The sequence below is a fragment of the Oncorhynchus mykiss genome, chromosome 23, assembly GCF_013265735.2.
Source record: "Oncorhynchus mykiss isolate Arlee chromosome 23, USDA_OmykA_1.1, whole genome shotgun sequence".
NCBI lineage: Eukaryota > Metazoa > Chordata > Actinopteri > Salmoniformes > Salmonidae > Oncorhynchus > Oncorhynchus mykiss.
Genome location: NC_048587.1, coordinates 27,804,412 through 27,826,054, shown reverse-complemented (window position 1 = coordinate 27,826,054; position 21,643 = coordinate 27,804,412). Strand labels below are relative to the sequence as shown.

At 43.1% G+C, this 21,643-nt stretch overlaps 1 pseudogene; it reads right to left on the bottom strand.

Moving 5' to 3' along the window:
- The window catches only part of LOC110503097, a 49,581-nt pseudogene that overhangs the window by 14,285 nt on the left and 13,653 nt on the right, over positions 1 to 21,643 (bottom strand).

Genomic DNA, 21,643 nt, shown 5'->3' with positions numbered 1-21,643 from the left:
GAGCCTATTGTTTATTTTCTCTTTTGCAGAAACTCTATGTCGTTGTGTCATGGTCATATGTGCACCAAAGGTGGCTAGAGGTACAAAGGGAGATGTTTCAGCGAGCCCAGAAAGAGTTACAAAGGCTGATGGAGACACGGTGGGCATGTAGGTACAATGCTTGCAAGACAGTGAGGGACAGACTGCCAGCCATCATACTTCTACTGAAAGAAATATCTGAAGAGAGAATTGGTGACAGAGCTGTAGAGGCAAGAGGTCTATTAGCCCAAATAGATCTACAGTTTGTTGGCCTCCTTGTTACATTCACCAATGTTTTTGGTGATATAAAACATCTGTCAGATATTTGACAGTCCCCCACAACTCAATATGAGCACGACTGATACTGTGACCCTTGCCAAGCTCTATGCTTGTAGGGTACTACATTTCTACTCCAGTAGTTCAAAGACAGGTTATCACAGAAAAATAGTCATTTCGGGCAGGTTCATTCATTCCAATTGTTGATGTGCTTCTCTCTGAGGTGAAGATAAGATTTTCTGAACAAAATTGTGTCAAAATGCAAGGGATACAAGCATGTAATGTAGTGTTTCTATTTGCCTCACAATACAACTGCAGCACTGAGGATCTAGAATATGAGCTCGCTCAGCTTCAGTGAAATCTTGATAGGAAGCAAACTAGTGACTTGGAAACACCAACCAGTTTAATAGAGCTCACAGTCTTCCTTGAGCCATATAGGTAGGTGTTCCATGAGATGTTTAAACCTTTCAGTATTGCACTTGTATTACCTGTGAGCACTGCAGCATGCGAGTGCAGTTTTTCTGTGCTAAAGTCAAGACTGTCTTGAGAAATACAGTGAGTGACAAGAGATTGAGCAATTCGGGGGTGTTAAGTGTAGAGTCAAGAAGGGCTAGGGTCATAACTGTTGATGATTTTAATGGATGTGTTTGCCAAAAGACACATCAAAAGGTGAATAAAGCTGTAAAAAGAAAATAATTGAAAAGAATGTAGCCTAATAAAGCAGGGATATGAATAGGTTGTGCATTGGCTATAGTAAAATGTACAATGATAATGCTTTGTTTTGTTTTTCATTTCTGGACATATATAATATCATATTTTAGTTTACAAAAAGACACAGCAACAGCCGAATAAAGCTGTTTTAAAAATAATTGGAGGCCTCTGTGTGGTGTTTTGAAACTTGACTAGGCTCGTTCCCAGTAAATGTGCTGTAGATGTCCTGGAGGGCAGGCAGTGTGCTCCCGGTGATGCATTGGGCTGACCGCACCACCCTCTGGAGAGCCCTGCAGTTGCGAATGGTGCAATTGCCTTACCAGGCAGTGAAACAGCCCGACAGGATGCTCTCAATGGTGCATCTATAGAAGTTCATGAGGGTCTTAAAGGCCAAGCCAAATTTCTTCAGCCTCCTGAGGTTGAAGAGGCACTGTTGCCCCTTTTTTTTACCACACTGTCTGTGTGGGTGGACCATTTCAGGTTGTCGAGGAACTAGAAGCTTTTCACCCTGTTCACTGAGGTCCTGTTGATGTGAATGGGGGCTTGCGCTCTCTGTTTTCTCCGGAAATCCATGATCAGCTCCTTCTTTTTTTTGACGTTGAGGTAGAGGTTATTTTCCTGGCACCACTCCGCCAGGTCTCCCCCCTACTCCCTGTAGGCTTTCTCAACGTTGTTGGTTATCAGGCCTACCACTGATGTGTCGTCTGCAAACTTGGTGATTGAGTTGGAGTTGTTCGTGGCCACACAGTCATGGGTTAACAGATAGGGGCTGAGAATGCTCCCTTGAGAGCCCAGTGTTGAGGATAAGCATAGCGGAGGTGTGTTGCCTACCTTTACCGACTGGGGTCGGCCCTTCAAGAAGTCCATGATCCAGTTGCACAGGGTGGGGTTGAGCTGAGCTGTAGTCGATGAACAGCATTCTTACATAGGGATAGGGCAGTGTGCAGTGCAATTGCGATTGCGTCATCCATGGATCCGTTGGGGCAGTATGCAAATTGTAGTTGGTCTAGGGTGTTGGGTAAGGTGGAGGTGATATCATCCTTAACTATTCTCTCAAAGCACTTCATGATGACAGAAGTGAGTGCTACAGAGTGATAGTAATTTAGTTCAGTTACCTTAGCTTTCTTGGGTACAGGAACAATGTTGGACATCTTGAAGCAAGTGGGGACAGACTGGGATAGGGAGAGATTGAGTATGTCAATAAACACTCCAGCCAGCTGGTCTGCACATGCTCTAAGGCCGCAGCTTGGGAATCCATCTGGCTGGCAGCCTTGCGAGGGTTAACACGCTTAAATGTCTTACTCACGTTGGCAATCTTAAGGAACTGCATTGTGGCCTTCCACGGATTCCTGTTTCATGAGGTGACATGCATTTAAAATCCCTTTGTCATCCATCACCATGGGAAAAGGCAAAGCACGAAGAGAGACACATGGTTGTTGAACTTCATAAATCAGGCAATGGGTAAAAAACAACAACTATGAAATTACTATATACCACTTACCACTATTATTGCAACAACTAAGAAGTTTAAAACCACTGGAACAGTGGTTAATTTGCCTGGTACTGGTCACATGCGTATATTGTCCCAACACAGAGTGAGGAAGATGTTAGGGCCAAAGTTGGAGAATTACATAACCTGGTGGCATATTCGGTTCACCAAATCTACAAATGCCAGGAAGAAAGCCTTTATTGAGAGCAACCAACAAATGTATATGTCTGGAGTTTGCTAAATGGCACTTGGATTGGAAGCGTTGCTATGGCCAGGCGAGATGAACATATAGCATATAGCTCTTGTATGGCGTCGAAAGACGGATACCTACAGTGCCTTCAGAAAGTTCACTTAGGACTTCCAGTGTCACTTTTTCCACATTTTGTTGTGTTACAAAATTGGATTAAAATTGATTTAATTATAATTTTTTGTCAACGATCGACACAAAATACTCTGTAATGTCAAAGCGGAGGAAAAGGTTGAGCATTTGTAAAACATACATGAAAATAAAACACTATATATCTTGATTAGATAAGTATTTAACCCCTGAATGAACACGTTAGAATCACATTTGGCAGTGATTACAGCTGTGAGTCTTTCTTGGCAAATCTCTAAGAGCATTCCACACTTGGATTGTGCAACATTTGCCCATTATTCTTTTCAAATTCTTCAAGCTCTGTCAAATTGGTTGTTTTCAGCCGTTCAGGAACATTCAATGTCTTCTTGGTAAGCAAATTCAGTGTAGATTTAGCCTTGTGTTTTAGGTTATTGTCCTGCTTACAGGTGAATTAATCTCCCAATGTCTGGTGGAAAGCCGACTGAAACAGGTTTTCCTCTAGGATTTTGCCTGTGCTTAGCTCCATTCCATTTATATTTTATCCTGAAAAACTCCCCATTCTTTAACGATTACAAGTATACCCATAACATGATGCCGCCACCACTTTGCTTGAAAATATGGAGAGCGGTACTCAGTAATAGTCCTCAATTAATCGTGTATAATGATGAGTGACAAAGTTACAGAGGAACAAATATCATACCCCCAAGACATGCTAACCTCTCACCACTACAATAAAGGGGAGGTTAGCATTTTTGGGGGGTATGATATTTGTGTGTCTGTAATTTTCTCACTCATTATTATTCACTATTCATTCAATACTATCAGTAATCATTGTAGCATCCACATTAATGTAGAAGTGTGTAGAAACATATTATATTATTTTTTTAAATAAAAATGGGGTCAAAAATGGTGTCAATAATTTCAGACCCCACTTTATATGGCATGAAACTTAAAATAATGAATCATGAGCAAACATTTTAACAATGATTGTTTAATACCTAACCGCTTATTAGAAATATAAAGTTCAATCCAAAAGCTACAAATCTAGTTGATATTTGGCATGGGTCCTCAGATCCTCAAAAGATTCTATAGCTGCATCATCGAGAGCATGGTTGCATCACTGCCTGGTATGACAACTGTTCGGCCTCCGACCGCAAGGCACTACAGAGGGTAGTGCGAACGGCCCAGTACATCACTGGGGCCAAGCTTCCTGCCATCCAGGACCTCTATACCAGGCGGTGTCAGAGGAAGGCCCTAAAAATTGTCAAAGACACAAGCCACCCTAGTCATAGACTGTTCTCTCTGCTACCGCAAGGCAAGCGGCACTGGAGTGCCAAGTCTAGGTCCTAGAGGCTTCTAAACAGCTTCTACCCAAAGCCATAAGACCGCTGAACACCTAATCAAATGGCTATCCAGACTATTTGCATTGCCTCCCCACCCCTCTCCCCCTCTTTTACACCGCTGCTACTCTCTGTTGTAATCATCTATGCATAGCCACTTCAATAACTCTACCTTCATGTACATATTACCTCAACTAACCGGTGCCCCTGCACATTGACTCTTTCCCGGCACCCCCTGTATATCGTCTGTATATCGTCTCGTTAACTGCATTGTTGGTTAGGGGGCTCGTATGTAAGCATTTCACTGTAAGGTCTACACCTGTTGTATCCGGCGCATGTAACTAATAACATTTGATTTCATATTATTGTGCATACATGTAATTGATGTATCTTACCTGACTTGTGGTAATGTAGACATGTTTCCTTGTCCATTGATTGATCTTTCATATTCCACATGTCATAAACACTGCCAAAAACTATTTTCACTCAGTGAAAGTTCTTGTCATTAAACACTTACAACAAAAAAGCATAGTATATAATCATGAATACATTACAAACAACTTACCTTGCTATACAGCGATTGCAAGGTCTCAAGGTCCACTACAGTGTTGTCCATGTTCAGAATGGCTGTAAAGGAAGGGAAAGAATATATCGCGTTTAAAGATAAGCTATACCAAGTTCCTATTGGACTAATTATTTTGGTCCCATCTCACGAAGAACTCTTAACCAGTCATGACAAGTAAAACAATTTAATGTATTTCAACCTTGGCAGATCTGCCATAAACTCATACCTCTAGCCCTCTGAGTTATCATTCATGCTGGACTGAAAGATAACTCATGTCAAGATATCTGAACTGATTCCAGTCCCATTTCCCTACTAAATACTGATATTAAAATGTGTGGAGAAATTGATCCTGGATTTTCTCCATGACGAATATGAGAAACAGACATTGGCCTGTTGCTGTAAACACAGTGACTTCAACACATGAATAATCTACAGTACAAAAACAAATACCCATATCTGAAGTACATTTGGTTTAAGGTTGTTTGTACCAGGGCCGTTCTTGCTGACCATCTGATGAGCTGGTGAAACCAGTGATAATAAAACGTTATTTAAAAAAAAATATTTTGAAAAGCCACAATTATATAAAGAATGGTCAATCTTTGTTGTTATCTAATGTTTTTTCCTCAATGATTCTGGTGTTTTTTATTCTCCAAATCTATTTGCTAAAACTGCATACAAAACCTCAGGACTGGTGTCAGAGTATGCATGCCTTCATTCCCATCCATTCAAATCGTTGACGCCTGTTACTGACTCCAGTCACTGTTGATGAACAGGGTCAGCATGGGCCTCGCTGCTTTGCCTAGCTTCATTTGTTGTATTGAGCCGATTTCATATTTTGCGCACACAAATTGCCTAAACATGTTGTGTAGGTAAGCCTGGGGTTAGCTCTGCACATTTGGGCGTGTCTACATCGTTTGGTAATCGCATACCTTGAACTGAACAATAACAACCTGACAAATGGACACTATACTGCACCCCAAATCATTTTCCAAGCTTGATTTTCAAGGCAAACTTGGTATTATTCTGGATGACACACTGCTTGATGGCCTCTGGATATGATATCTGGCTGTCAAAGGCATCAACCGTCTTCCGGCTGATGGTCTATTGGGAGATTTTCAGATAAACTGATGCATTCTTTCGTGTTATGCAGAATAAAATAATGGAATGGGGTTCTGCTGTGCACATACAGTATCAGTGACCTAATGAAAGTTGTGGATGCCCGGAGACAAGAGTTTGACACTTTCTATGATCGTTTGGATCACAGAGAGGTTCACCGTGAAGGACGATGAATGGACTTCATTTACAAGGATAGGTAGGCCTAAATGCATTTAACTTTGCAATTTGCGGGTTCAATGAACATGAGAATAGACAACATCCCTTTGATGCATTTGATTTATGAAGATAGAATTTAGTTTTGATTAGACACTTTCTTTATGTTTTGACCTGCGTTTTCAATCATTTTGATTGTTGATATGGACCTTTTACGTTAGAACATTATTTATTATACATGTGCGCGTAATAATATTTAACATAATAATATTATTGTGTGTGTGTATGTTTGTGCGGTGAATTGGAAGAATTGTAAATCCATTGTGAAAGGCTACGGAGTTTGTGTTGCAAACTATTCGGATGAAATGTTGACATATATAGTTATTTTAGTGCCACCTATTGGTTGTAACTGTCGATGCTACGGTCTATGACTGAGCTGAGGTGAACTGAGTTGAGTGTGTCATTTTGTCGGATGATATGAAATATGCGGCCATCGAAGGCTATCATTTGTTTATCTTGGCTACGTTGTTATCTACCACACGTCACTGTCTCACACACTGCAGTACAGACTACTTTCTCACACCGCAGGTACTATTGGCTCAAAGTTCAACCTGTAACACTGGAAGTCCTAAACTAAAATATAAATATGAGTTCTGTCAAGGTACACCTGTAAGTACAATACTTGTGACCCTGTGAGTCTACCTTGTTTAATCTGAGCTGTTGAGTTATGCACTGGAATTGAGCACAGTGAGACCATGTACGCATAACGGCTTTTCACACTGTTTTGATCTACAGTGGGGAGAACAAGTATTTGATACACTGCCGATATTGCAGGTTTCCCTACTTACAAAGCATGTAAAGGTCTGTAATTTTTATCACTTAAACTGTGAGAGACATAATCTAAAACAAAAATCCAGAAAATAACATTGTATGATTTTTAAGTAATTCATTTGCATTTTATTGCATGACATATGTATTTGATACATCAGAAAAGCAGAGCTTAATATTTGGTACAGAAACCTTTGTTTGCAATTACAGAGATCATACGTTTCTTGTAGTTCTTGACCAGGTTTGCACACACTGCAGCAGAGATTTTGGCACCAGTATAGACTAGCGAGTCTTCAGTGATGACGGTTACAATGCAGTAATTATTTAAATTAGGTAAGAGAATAAGATGTGTTGGATTTGTCCCTAATGTAAGGATTTGCATTTAGGCCAAAAAGTTCATTCATTTTGTGAAGAATTAGTTTAGTGCCTTGTTGCATTCATATGCATGTTTTGGAAAATATTTCGAAAAACTCGCTGGTTTTTGTAGTTGATTCTGTGCTTGAAATTCAATACTTGACTGAAGTATCTTACAGATGTTGTATGTATGGGTACAGAGCAAGGGGTAGTCATGTCAACCCCTATTATTTCCAACAGAGTGAGTCTGCTGAATTTATTTCAAAGCCACTTTGTAACGCAACAAAAGATTATAGGCTATTGTAAAAAAAAATATATAGGTTCATTATCTTTTCTACATAGTTTCTATTTGATTTTGGTCGTTTAAGTTTACACTGAAAGCATTTTTTCATCCTCTAAATTTATTTCAACACATTCTCCCATTGAGATAAGCCTATAGAGAGGACTTATACGATAGACAGACCGTCCCCAGTGTAGATCCTGTAAGCAGTGTTTAGACACACGGATGAGGGATGAATGGCGAGGCAATCAGAGGACTATAACAGGAGGAGAATCCATTCTCATTAAAGTCTGGAGTAGTTCCGCTTTAACAAGGTATTTTAGACTAAGGAGCAGAGTGACAATAGATTAGAGAAAGAAAGAGCGAAAGCCAGATTAAGGAGAATATAGTAAACTAAATGAAAGATGGAAACACAGAGACAAAGATAATCATACATCATTTATACTTCAAAGTCTAGTGATAACCCAATAATGAGGCCTCTCATTTGAGTTTTATGCTTGAATATTAGCTTTTATTTTTATTCATTTTAAGATGATGATTATTTTTAATTAAGTTTAGTTTCAGTTCATTTTCAGATCTGATTTACTAGTTGTTATTTTAATTACATTTTTATTTAAAAAATATCTATTTTGTTTTAGATTTCTATTTCGTTTCAGTTTTAGTGTTAGGGACAGAATGTAGCCTGTGCGTGGAAGGCTTGGAGTCATTTATGATGTGTAGTTTTTGCGATGTACCTTCTTGCCACTGTGGGGGGGCAATGCATAAGGTGATGGGTCAGGTCATAGGTTAGGTTTATATTTACACACTTAAAAGAGCGTTCCCGTGTAGCGCAGCAGTCTAAGGCATTGCATCTCAGTGCAAGAGTTGTCATCACAGTCCCTGGTTCAAATCCAGGCTGTATCACATCCGGCCGTGATTGGGAGTCCCATAGGGCGGTGCACAATTGGTCCAGCATCGTCTGGGTTTGGCCAGGGTAGGCCGTCAATTTACATAATAATTTGTTCTTTACTGACCTGCCTAGGTAAATAAAAAATGTAGAAGCTGGAATTTCAACCTGTTTTGGTGGAATGGAGTTTTGGCCTGCCAGGAGACATCACCAGGCGATAAATCAGTTAAGAGACCAATAATAAAAAGAGAGTTCCAAACATCTCTGCAAATAACACATAGTTTTCTGTTTTCCACACCCCACTCAGACCGGGGCGGCAGGGTAGCCTAGTGGTTAGAGCATTGGACTAGTAACCGGAAGGTTGTGAGTTCAAACCCCCGAGCTGACAAGGTACAAATCTGTCGTTCTGCCCCTGAACAGGCAGTTAACCCACTGTTCCCAGGCCGTCATTGAAAATAAGAATTTGTTCTTAACTGACTTGCCTGGTTAAATAAAGGTAAAATAAAATAAAAAAAAGACCACTCCCAGACAGTCTTAGCAAAATTCTAGCTTCAGAAATTTCACTTTGCTAAGAAGCAATAAAAAAAAAATTAAAAAATGATTTAAAAAAAAAAATTGAAAACAATGACAGTAATGTACTTAATTGCTACATAGATGCACAAAATATACAGTAGTAGTGGGTCAATTTCCTCAACAACTTTGAACTTCAAGGCTAAACTTCTCAGCTGTTTTGGTCTGTAGCTACCAAGTTGTAGCAGCATGAAACGCACCAGTGCACATGCGTAGATACTCTGTGTGACTGTGTGCTAATTCAGAGAGGAAGAGTTAAAGCGAGAGGATTTACCTCACCCAAAAATCTGTCTACGTGAGATAAGCAGACCAAGTGGGGATTGAATGTTTTTTTTTTCACTTTCATTTCATTCTGCCTGTAGCTTTAGAATCGGTTCCTGTTTAGATGTATTTGGTCACGTTCGCATGGGTCAACCAAAAACTCCCTACTGATTTTTTGACAAATAGTGCCTCCCACTGTGCCGCAGCCGGCTGCGAGCTGGAGACCCTCGAGGCTGCGCACAATTGGCCCAGCATCGTCCGGGTTAGGGAACGACGCTGGGCGGGGCGGACTAGGGACTCCTGTGGCGGGGCGGGCGCATGCACGCTGACTCCTGTCGACAGTTGTACAGTGTTTCATCTGACACATTGGTGCGGCTGGCTTCTGGGTTAAGCGAGAAGTGTGTCAAGAAGCAGTGCGGCTTGGTAGGGTATGTTTTCGGTAGTTGCAGCGAAGAGACAAGACTGTAACTACCAATTGGATATCACTAAATTGGGGGTAAAAAGTACCACCAAACAAATGGTGAAGTCGATGACCATTATTGGTCATCACCTTTCAAAGTGTGTTGCATTATGGGGATAAATATTGGCTGACTTGCACCTACAGTTGAAGTCGGAAATTTACATACACTTAGTTTGGGGTCATTAAAATGAGTTTTTCAACCACTCCACAAATTTCTTGTAAACAAACTAGTTTTGGCAAGTCGGTTAGGATATCTACTTTGTGCATAACACAAGTCATTTTTACAACAATTGTTTACAGACAGATTATTTCACTTATAATTCACAGTATCACAATTCCAGTGGGTCAGAAGTTTACATACACTAAGTTGACTGTGCCTTTAAACAGCTTGGAAAATTCCAGAAAATTATGTCATGACTTTGGAATCTTCTGATAGGCTAATTGATATCATTTGAGTCAATTGGAAGTGTACCTGTGGATGTATTTCAAGGCCTACCGTCAAACTCAGTGCCTCTTTGCTTGACATCATGGGAAAATCAAAATAAATCAGCCAAGACCTCAGAATCAAAATTGTAGACCTCCACAAGTCTGGTTCATCCTTGGGAGAAATTTCCAAACGCCTTAAGGTAGCACGTTCATCTGTACAAACAATAGTAAGCAAGTACAAACACCATGGGACCACGCAGCCGTCATCCCGCTCAGGAAGGCGATGCGTTCTGTCTCCTAGAGATGAATGTACTTTTGGGTGAAAAGACTTGTCCCGAAGCCACTTCTGCGTTGTCTTGGCTGTGCGCTTAGGGTCGTTGTTCTGTTGGAAGGTGAACCTTCGCCCCATTCTGAGGTCCTGAGCACTCTGGAGCAGGTTTTTCCTCAAGGATCTCTCTGTACTTTGTTCCGTTCATCTTTCCCTCAATCTTGACTAGTCTCCCAGTCCCTGCTGCTGAAAAACATCCCCACAGCATGATGCTGCCACCACCATGCTTCACCATAGGGATGGTGCCAGATTTCCTCCAGATATGACGCTTGGTATTCAGGCCAAAGAGTTCAATCTTGGTTTCATTAGACCAGAGAATCTTGTTTCTCAAGGTCTGAGAGTCCTTTAGGTGCCTTTTTTCAAACTCCAAGTGGGCTGTCATGTGCCTTTTACTGAGGAGTGGCTTCAACCTGGCCACTCTAACAGAAAGGCCTAATTGGTGGCGTGCTGCAGAGATGGTTGTCCTTCTCGAATGTTCTCCCATCTTCACAGAGGAACTCTGGAGCTCTGTCAGAGTGACCACCGGGTTCTTGGTCACCTCCCTGACCAAGGCCCTTGGTGGTTCCAAACTTCTTCCATTTAAGAATTATGGTGGCCCCTGTGTTCCTGGGGACCTTCAATGCTGCAGAAATGTTTTGGTACCCTTCCCCCGATCTGTGCTTCGACACAATCCTATCTCGGAGCTCTACGGACAATTCCTTCAACCTCATGGCTTGGTTTTTGCTCTGACATGCACTGTCAACTGTGGGAACTTATACAGACAGGTGTGTGCCTTTCCAAATAATGTCCATTGAATTAAATTTAGCACCGGTGGACTCCAAGTTGTAGCAAAGGGTCTGAAAACTTTTGTATACTGTATAAGATATTTCTGTACAATTTGCAATTTGCAAAAATATCTAAAATGGGTTAATTTTTTAGTATTGTGTGTAGATTGAATAAGACTGTAACATAACAAAATGTGGAAAAGTCAGCAGGTCTGAATACTTTCCTAATGCACTGTATGCATCAAAAGTGTAGAGAGGTTGGGGCCTCCCGAGTGGCGCAGCAGTCTAATGCTTCACAGCAGATCCAGGTTCGATCCCAGGCTGTGTCGCAGCCGGTCGCGACTGGGAGACTCATGAGGCGGCACTCTATTGTCCCAGTGTCGTTCAGGTTAGGGGAGGTTTTGGCAGGCCGGGCGCAATGCCAAAACCTGAGAGGTCAATGCATTGTCTGAGAAACTTGAGTTGAGGAAACTAGCTGGGCAAAACTGCTTGCAATGATTTCATGATGCTGTGTTGAGTGAAGTGGGTTGAGGTGGAGCATCACCACTCACCATTCTGGATGTCCTTCATGGATGCTAGATCCCCACGTTCTGTGATCGCTTGGTGTTCAACAGCTTCACCACCTGAGAGAGAGAGCGAGAATAGAGAGCAGAGAGAGAGAGAACAGAGAAGGGAAAGAGGATCAAGCTTTAGAATTAGTCCAAAACAGGCCATAACAATCTCTATCCCCTTTATCTTTTCATTTTATTGGAAATTAATTGTTGCCACTTATCCCACAAACATTATGCAAATTAAAAACGAATTAATGTGATTAATTTTCCCTTCCAGTTCAGTTCTCCACATATATCATTTATTCGATGAGGGGGATCTAGAATTTGTAGATCTTAGAGACATCTTGACTTATTTATTTCCAAATATTGCCCACTAAATATACAGTAGTATACGTTCATTGTGCTCTTTTTTCCTGTGATTAGATGTTCATCAAATTACGTTTTCCACAAACCACAAATTGCAGGCTGGGTATCAATGGCAAGACATTTGAGTATTTAAAAGTCAAATGTCACAACAACAATGTGAGAAAAGATTGGCAGATCACAAATATATTAAGTTAACTGCTTAAGATTGTGGAGTCTCAAAATATTGTTTATCTTGTACAATAATTATCCATTATCCAATAATCATCCATTATCATCACTCTCTTTTACTATTGTCATGCCCTGGCCATAGAGAGGCTTTTGTTCTCTATTTTGGTTAGGCCAGGGTGTGACTAGGGTGGGCATTCTAGTTTATTTTGGGCATTCTAACATCTTTCTATGTTTTCTGTTTCTATGTTTTGGCCGGGTATGGTTCTCAATCAGGGACAGCTGTCTATTGTTGTCTCTGATTGGGAATCATACATAGGCAGCCTGTTTTTTCACCGTAGTTGTGGGTAGCTGTCTGTGTTAGTGGCCTGTATAGCCCTAGTCAGCGTCACAGTCGTTTTTGTTGTTTCTTGTTTTGTTGGCGACCTTTATAACATTAAAAGAAAATGTACGCTCACCACGCTGCAGTCATATCCCTGGTCCAGTCATTTCCCTGATGAGGTTCGTGACAACTATATGTCACTATATTGTGCCTAGTAAATCATACATTTACAACTGCTGAAGAAGTTTTAATATATATTTAAATATATTGTCACGCCCTGACCTTAGAGATTATTTTTATGTCTCTATTTGGTTTGGTCAGGGTGTGATTTGGGGTGGGTATTCTATGTTCTATTATTTGTATTTCTTTTTAATTTATTTTAATTTCGTGGTATCCAATTGTTAGTAGTTACTATCTTGTCTCATCGCTACAACTCCCGAACGGGCTCGGGAGAGACGAAGGTCAAAAGCCCTCTGAAACACAACCCAACCAAGCCGCACTGCTTCTTAACACAGCGCGCATCCAACCCGGAAGCCAGCCGTACCAATGTGTCGGAGGAAACACCTTGCACCTGGCGACCTGGTTCGCGTGCACTGTGCCCGGCCCGCCACAGGAGTCGCTAGTGCGCAATGAGACAAGGATATCCCTACCGGCCAAACCCTCCCTAACCCGGACGACGCTATGCCAATTGTGCGTCGCCCCACAGACCTCCCAGTCGCGGCCTGCTGCGAAAGAGCCTGGGCGCGAACCCAGAGTCTCTGGTGGCACAGCTAGCACTGTGCAGTGTGCAGTGCCATAGCCTTTAGCTTCACGGTTTGTTTTGTAGTGTTTATTGTTTTGTTCGGTGTCTTTTCTAATAAAAATAATATGTATGCTCACCACGCTGCACCTTGGTCTCCTCCTTTTGACGGCCGTGACATATACTGTATATTAATAAGCCAACAGCCATGGACAGTATCATATACAGTACAGATGTTCGATCTTAATTTGACCAGTTGATCATAACATGAAAATAATCCTGCCGCATCAGGACATGTGCATCTGAATTAAAATGTGGATTATAATTCATTGACATTTTTGTAGAGGTTGATTTTTAGTTAGGACATTTTTAGTTAGGACAAATCAAGTCTGACATTTTAAAGTGGAAATTACAAACTTTAGAAGCCTTTATAACCTAGAATACACTACAAGTGTGCATTTCCTGCTGTTCAGGGCAATTGTCAGTGACAACAGTGATTACATTAAGATAGTTCACCCGTATGGTTTACAGTAGATTTTCCCTGTGACCACAGTCAGGCTGAGTATACAGAGTGACTGCTGGGTAATAAGGTTGTGTGGTGAGTGTAGATAGTAAACCCCAGCCTCAGGCATACCACTTTGATGTGCTCCAGATCACACAACTCACAGTGGAGATAAAAATATAATAATTGAACATAGAGTCAGTTACATCACTGAACTCCTGCCTATATATCTAGCTAAATGGTTTCCAAACACACTGTGGACATGATATAATTTAATTTCAATGCTAAAAGACACACAGCATGAGCAATTATGGGTGCATAATGGTGGTACTACACTGCAGATAATATTGTCTGATGTGTTCATAGTGAAGATATATCACATTGTATATAATTTTTACAGGATCTACAGAATAACTATTCCCCTGGAGAATATAATAACACTTTAATCATAAACTGTTTTATTAATTTACAGTAAATTGACCATTCAAAACATTTTCCTGATGTGAATTGCTGCGGGAGTTTCACCTTCGCAGTTCAGGATCCAAAACATCTGCAACCAGAACCCAGCACCTCTCCTCCGGTTCATACCCCTCCCACTCCACGAGGTACTGAAGGCCCCCTACCCGACGCCTCGAATCCAGGATGGAACGAACGATGTACGCCGGGGCCCCCTCGATGTCCAAAGGGGGTGGGGGGACAGATTCCTGGAGCAGACCAGCCACCACCGGCCTGAGGAGAGACACATGGAACGAGGGGCTAATATGATAATCAGAGGGAAGCTGTAATCTATAACATACATAGTTCACCCTCCTCAGGACTGTGGCCCCACCGCAAACCCAAACCGCGGACCCAGCTTCCGGCAGGGCAGGCGGAGGGGCTGGTTACGGGTCTCACTGCGTTGACGGTCCGGGCTGACTTTCTGGCGACGCGCGGCTCGCTGGAGATGGAAATGGGCGGCCTCCCATGTCTCCTCTGCGCGCCTAAACCAGTCTTCCAACGCAGGAGTCTCGGTCTGACGTTGATGCCACGGTGCCAGAACCGGCTGGTACCCCAATACGCACTGAAAGGGGGAGAGGTTAGTGGAGGAGTGGTGAAGCGAGTTCTGTGCCATCTCGGCCCAGGGCACAAATGCTGCCCACTCCCCGGCCGGTCCTGGCAATAGGACCGCAGAAACCTGCCCACATCCTGGTTGACTCTCTCTACCTGCCCGTTATTCTAGGGGTGAAAACCTGAGGTAAGGCTAATCGAGACACTCAGACGTTCCATAAACACCTTCCAAACTCTCAATGTGAACTGGGGACCCCGATCCGACACTATATCCTCAGGCATCCCGTTGTGCCGGAAGACGTGTGTAAACAGGGCCTCCGCAGTCTGTAGGGCCGTAGGGAGACCAGGCAGCGGGAGGAGACGTCAGGACTTAGAAAAACGATCCACAACGACCAGGATAGTGTTATTTCCCTGTGAGGGAGGAAGATCCGTTAGGAAAGACGCGTCCACCTGCACTATGAATGCCAAAGAGGGATACGGATGGGCCTGCACTGGAGCCGAAGTAAACAGAGCTCTTGGTTGCCAAAAAGCCCTGTCCGCCTCAACTGACCACTGCAACCTTACAGGACCCCTCTTCAGCAGTGAGGTAATGGGCGCAGCAACCTGGCCAAAAGCCTGGATAAATGTCAGGTAGTAATTGGCAAACCCTAAAAATCATTGCACCTCCTTTAACGTGGTGGGAGTCGGCCAATTACAGACGGCTGCAAGGCGGTCACTCTCCATCTCCGCCCCTGGGAAGGAGACGGCCTATTGAAAGAACAGACATTTCTCAGCCTTGACGTACAGGTCATGCTCCAACAGTGGTCCAAGTACAGTGCCTTGCGAAAGTATTCGGCCCCCTTGAACTTTGCGACCTTTTGCCACATTTCAGGCTTCAAACATAAAGATATAAAACTGTATTATTTTGTGAAGAATCAACAACAAATGGGACACAATCATGAAGTGGAACGACATTTATTGGATATTTCAAACTTTTTTAACAAATCAAAAACTGAAAAATTGGGCGTGCAAAATTATTCAGCCCCCTTAAGTTAATACTTTGTAGGGCCACCTTTTGCTGCGATTACAGCTGTAAGTCGCTTGGGGTATGTCTCTATCAGTTTTGCACATCGAGAGACTGACATTTTTTCCCATTCCTCCTTGCAAAACAGCTCGAGCTCAGTGAGGTTGGATGGAGAGCATTTGTGAACAGCAGTTTTCATTTCTTTCCACAGATTCTCGATTGGATTCAGGTCTGGACTTTGACTTGGCCATTCTAACACCTGGATATGTTTATTTTTGAACCATTCCATTGCAGATTTTGCTTTATGTTTTGGATCATTGTCTTGTTGGAAGACAAATCTCCGTCCCAGTCTCAGGTCTTTTGCAGACTCCATCAGGTTTTCTTCCAGAATGGTCCTGTATTTGGCTCCATCCATCTTCCCATCAATTTTAACCATCTTCCCTGTCCCTGCTGAAGAAAAGCAGGCCCAAACCATGATGCTGCCACCACCATGTTTGACAGTGGGGATGGTGTGTTCAGTGTGATGAGCTGTGTTGCTTTTACGCCAAACATAACGTTTTGCATTGTTGCCAAAAAGTTCAATTTTGGTTTCATCTGACCAGAGCACCTTCTTCCACATGTTTGGTGTGTCTCCCAGGTGGCTTGTGGCAAACTTTAAACAACACGTTTTATGGATATCTTTAAGAAATGGCTTTCTTCTTGCCACTCTTCCATAAAGGCCAGATTTGTGCAATATACGACTGATTGTTGTCCTATGGACAGAGTCTCCCACCTCAGCTGTAGATCTCTGCAGTTCATCCAGAGTGATCATGGGCCTCTTGGCTGCATCTCTGATCAGTCTTCTCCTTGTATGAGCTGAAAGTTTAGAGGGACGGCCAGGTCTTGGTAGATTTGCAGTGGTCTGATACTCCTTCCATTTCAATATTATCGCTTGCACAGTGCTCCTTGTGATGTTTAAAGCTTTTTGTATCCAAATCCGGCTTTAAACTTCTTCACAACAGTATCTCGGACCTGCCTGGTGTGTTCCTTGTTCTTCATGATGCTCTCTGCTCTTTTAACGGACCTCTGAGACTATCACAGTGCAGATGCATTTATACGGAGACTTGATTACACACAGGTGGATTGTATTTATCATCATTAGTCATTTAGGTCAACATTGGATCATTCAGATCCTCACTGAATTTCTGGAGAGAGTTTGCTGCACTGAAAGTAAAGGGGCTGAATAATTTTGCACGCCCAAATTTTCAGTTTTTGATTTGTTAAAAAAGTTTGAAATATCCAATAAATGTCGTTCCACTTCATGATTGCACTGTACCTTGCGCACCAAGGACACATGCTCGGTGCATGTAGCGGAGTAAATCAGAATGTCATCGATATACACCACTACACCCTGCCCGTGCAGGTCCCTGAAAATCTCTTCTACAAAGGACTGGAAAACTGATGGAGCATTCATCAACCCGTATGGCCTGACGAGGTACTCATAATGCCCTGTGGTGGTACTGAACGCTGTCTTCCACTCGGATATGCACCAGGTTATACGCACTCCTGAGATCCAGTTTCGTGACAAAGTGCGCCCCATGCAATGACTCAATCGCCGTGGCGATAAGAGGTAGCGGGTAACTGTACATCACTGTAATTTGATTGAGACCTCTATAGTCAATGCACGGGCGTAAACCTCCATCCTTCTTCTTCACAAAAAATTAACTTGAGGAGGCGGGTGAAGTAGAGGGCCGAATGTACCCCTGACGCAGGGATTCAGAGGCATGTATCCATAGTCACCGCGTGCACGGTGGAGACCTGGTCTGGACTTTCCACCGTGGTAGCACCAATGGAAACCCCTACACACCTCCCTGAGCACTCTCACGACCACCCCGTGAGAGCCCTCTGTTGCCGGGGTAATTGTGGGGTTATGCAGAGCCAACCAAGGAAGGCGTAGTACCACAGGAAACGCAAGAGAGTCAATGAGAAAGAGACTGATTCTCTCCCCATGATTCCCCTGTATAACCATGGCCAAGGAGATGGTGTCCTCCTTGATTATGCCGGATACTAATGGTCGACTATCTAGAGCATGTACCGGGAAGAGTCTAGCTATAGGAAAAGTTAGGGATCCCTAACCTAATGGCTAATGCTCTGTCGATAAAATTCCCAGCTGCGCCTGAATCGACGAGCGCCTTATGCTGGGAATGTGGGGAAAACTCAGGGAAACAAACAGGCACAAACAATTGATCAACAGAGGACTCTGGAGGAGTGTGGTGCAAACTCACCTGGAGTGACGCCAGAGTGCCATGCCTGTTGCCTCAACTCCCAGAGGAACATACACAGCACCGACCGGCAGTGTGTCCTCTGCGGCCACAGATGGTGCCCCCTCTGGACGTCCGCGGGTGACCATCAGGTTACCCAACCGGATGGACAAATCTATCAGTTGGTCAAAGGAAATAGTGGCATCCCTGTAGGCCAGCTCACGTCGGACATCCTCTCGTAGGCTGCATCAATAATGGTCGATGAGGGCCCTGTCGTTCCAGCCTGCTCCGGCGGCCAAGGTCCGGAATTCCAGGGTGAAGTCCTGGGCGCTCCTCGTTCCCTGTCTCAAATGGAAGAGCCTCTCCCCTGCCGATCTGCCCTCAGGTGGATGATCGAAGATGGCCCTGAAGCGACGGGTAAACTCCTCGAAGTGGTCTGGCACCGTGTCTCCTTCTCTCCACACGGCGTTTGCCCACTCCAGCGCTCTTCCTGTGAGGCAGGAGACGAGGGCGGTCACTCTTTCCCCTCCTGAGGGAATTGGGTGCACAGTGGCCAGGTAGAGGTCCAGTTGTAACAAGAATTCCTGTCACTGTGCTGCCGTTTCATCATACTCCCTGGGAAGGGAAAGACGTATCCCACTGGAATTCTCTCTGGATGGAACGGGTGGAGACAACCCCGGTTTGTGCTGGTCGAGGCACTGGAGAGACTTCCTGTCTCTCCCAGCGGTCCATGGTCTGGACAACGTGATCCATCATGGCACCAAGATGATGTAACATGGCCAAATGTTCCTGGACGCGCTACTCTAACCGGGGTACCTGCTCCTGCTGACTCCATTGGAGGTGTATCATTCTGTCTATGGTGTGTCAATGGAGGCGAAGTCAGGTGCAGGAGAGCAAAGCATAATGAACAGGCTCACTTTTATTATAGTTCCAAAAAACGAGATCACTACATCAATCAGACGCGCTCAGAAAACGGAACATAAAAAAATAAAGTGCGTAAACTAACACCACATGACATGAAACAATTACACACAAAACATGAAGGGTTAAATACAAGTAGATTGATTGGGGAAATGAAAACCAGGTGTGTATGGAAACAAGGCAAGACAAATGGATATGTGAAAAATGGAGCGGTGATGGCTAGAAAGACGGTGACGTCGATCGCCGAACGCCATCCGAACAAGGAGAGGAGCCGACTTTGATGGAAGTCGTGACAGTGGACCTCGCTATGTGCACGGAGGCATTGTCATGCTGAAAACAGGAAAGGGCCTTCCCCAAACTGTTGCCACAAAGTTGGAAGGACAGAATCATCTAGAACGTCATTGTATGTATGCTGTGTTAAGATTACCATTCACTGGAACTAAGGGGCCTAGCCCGAACCATGAAAAAACAGCCCCAGACCCTTATTCCTCCTCCACCAAACTTTACCGTTGGCACTATGCATTCGGGCAGGTAAAGTTCCCCTGGCTTCCGCCAAACTCAAATTTGTCCAATGGCGGTGAGCTTTATACCACTCCAGCCGACGTTTGGCATTGCGCATGGTGATTTTAGGCTTGTGTGTAGCTGCAAGGCCATGGAAACCCATTTGATGAATTGTGCTGACGTTGCTTCCAGAGGCAGTTTGGAACTAAATAGTGAGTGTTGCAACAGAGGACAGAATATTGTTACGCACTTCAGCACTTGGCAGTCCCGTTCTGTGAGCTTGTGTGGCATACCACTTCATGGCTGAGCCGCTGTTGCTCCTAGACATTCCACTTCACAATAACAGCACTTAATAACAGTTGACCGGGGATGCTCAAGCTGGGCAGAATTTTTTTGGAAAAGTGGCTTCCTATGACGGTGTCACATTGAAAGTCACTGAGTTCTTCAGTAAGGCCCTTCTACTGCCAATGATTGTCTATGGAGATTGAATGGCTGTGTGCTTGATTTTATACACCTGTCAGCAACGGGTGTGGCTGAAATACTTTGAATGGGTGTACACATACACTACCGGTCAAAAGTTTTAGAACACCTACTCATTCAAGAGTTTTTCTTTATCTTTACTGTTTTCACATTGTAGAATAATAGTGAAGACATCAAAACTACGAAATAACACATATGGAATCTAGCAACCAAAAATGTAAAACAAACATATTTTATACTTGAGATTCTTCAAATTAGCCACTTTGCCTTGATGACAGCTTTGCTCATTCTTGGCATTCTCTCATCCAGCTTCATGAGGTAGTCAACTGGAATGCATTTCAATTAACAGGTGTGCCTCGTTAAAAGTTAATTAGTGGAGTTTCTTGCTTTCTTATTGTGTTTGAGCCAAGGACAGAAGATAGCCCAATTTGGTAAAAGACTAAGTCCATACTTTGGCAAGAAAAGCTCAAGTATGCAAAGAGAAACGACAGTCCATCATCACTTTAAGACATGAAGGTCAGTCAATCTGGAAAATTTCAAGAACTTTGAACTTTTCTTCAAGTGCAGTCGCAAAATCCATATAGAGCTATAATGAAACTGGCTCTAAGGACCGCCACAGGAAGACCCAGAGTTACTTCTGCTTCAGAGGATAAGTTCATTAGTTAACTGCACATCAGAAATTGCAGCCCAAATAAATGCTTCACAGAGTTCAAGTAACAGATACTTCACAATATCAACTTTTCAGAGGAGACTGTGAATTAGGCCTTCGTGGTCGAATTGCTGCAAAGAAACCACTACTAAAGGACACCAACAAAAATAAGAGACTTGCTTGGGCCAAGAAACAGGAGCAATGGACATTAGACCGATAGAAATTTGTCCTTGGGTCTGGAGTCCAAATTGAAGATTTTTCGTTCCAACCGCCGTGTCCTTGTGAGATGTGGTGTGGGTGAATGGATGATCTCCGCATGTGTATTTCCCACCGTAAAGCATGGAGGAGGAAGTTTTATGCTGTGGGGGTGCTTTACTGGTCACACTGTCTGTAATTTATTTAGAATTCATTATTAACCAGCATGGCTACCACAGCATTCTGCAGTGATATGCCATCCCATCTGGTTTGGGCTTAGTGGGACTGTAATTTGTTTTTCAATTGGACAATGACGCAACACACCTCCAGACTGTGTAAGGGCTATTTTATCAAAAAGGATAGTGGTGGAGTGCTGCATCAGATGACTTGGCCTCCACAATTCCCAAATTGAGATGGTTTGGGATGAGTCAGACCACAGAGTGAAGGAAAAGTAGCCAACAAGTGCTGTTGGAAAAGCATTGCAGGTTGAGAGTGCTAAGAGCGTGCAAAGTTGTCATCAAGGCAAAGGGTGGCTATTTGAAGAATCTCAAATATAAAATATATTTTGATTTGTTTAAAACATTTTTGGTTACTACATGATTCCATATGTGTTATTTCATAGTTTTGATGTCTTCACTATTGTTCAACAATGTAGAAAATAGTCAAAATAAAGAAAAGTCTTGAATGAGTAGGTGTTCTAAAACTTTTGACCGGTAGTGTACTTTGTATATATAGTGTATGCTCTTCACTGCAGCTCTGACTGAGAGAGTATGAAAAGTGAATCAGCATGGGGTTCTGCT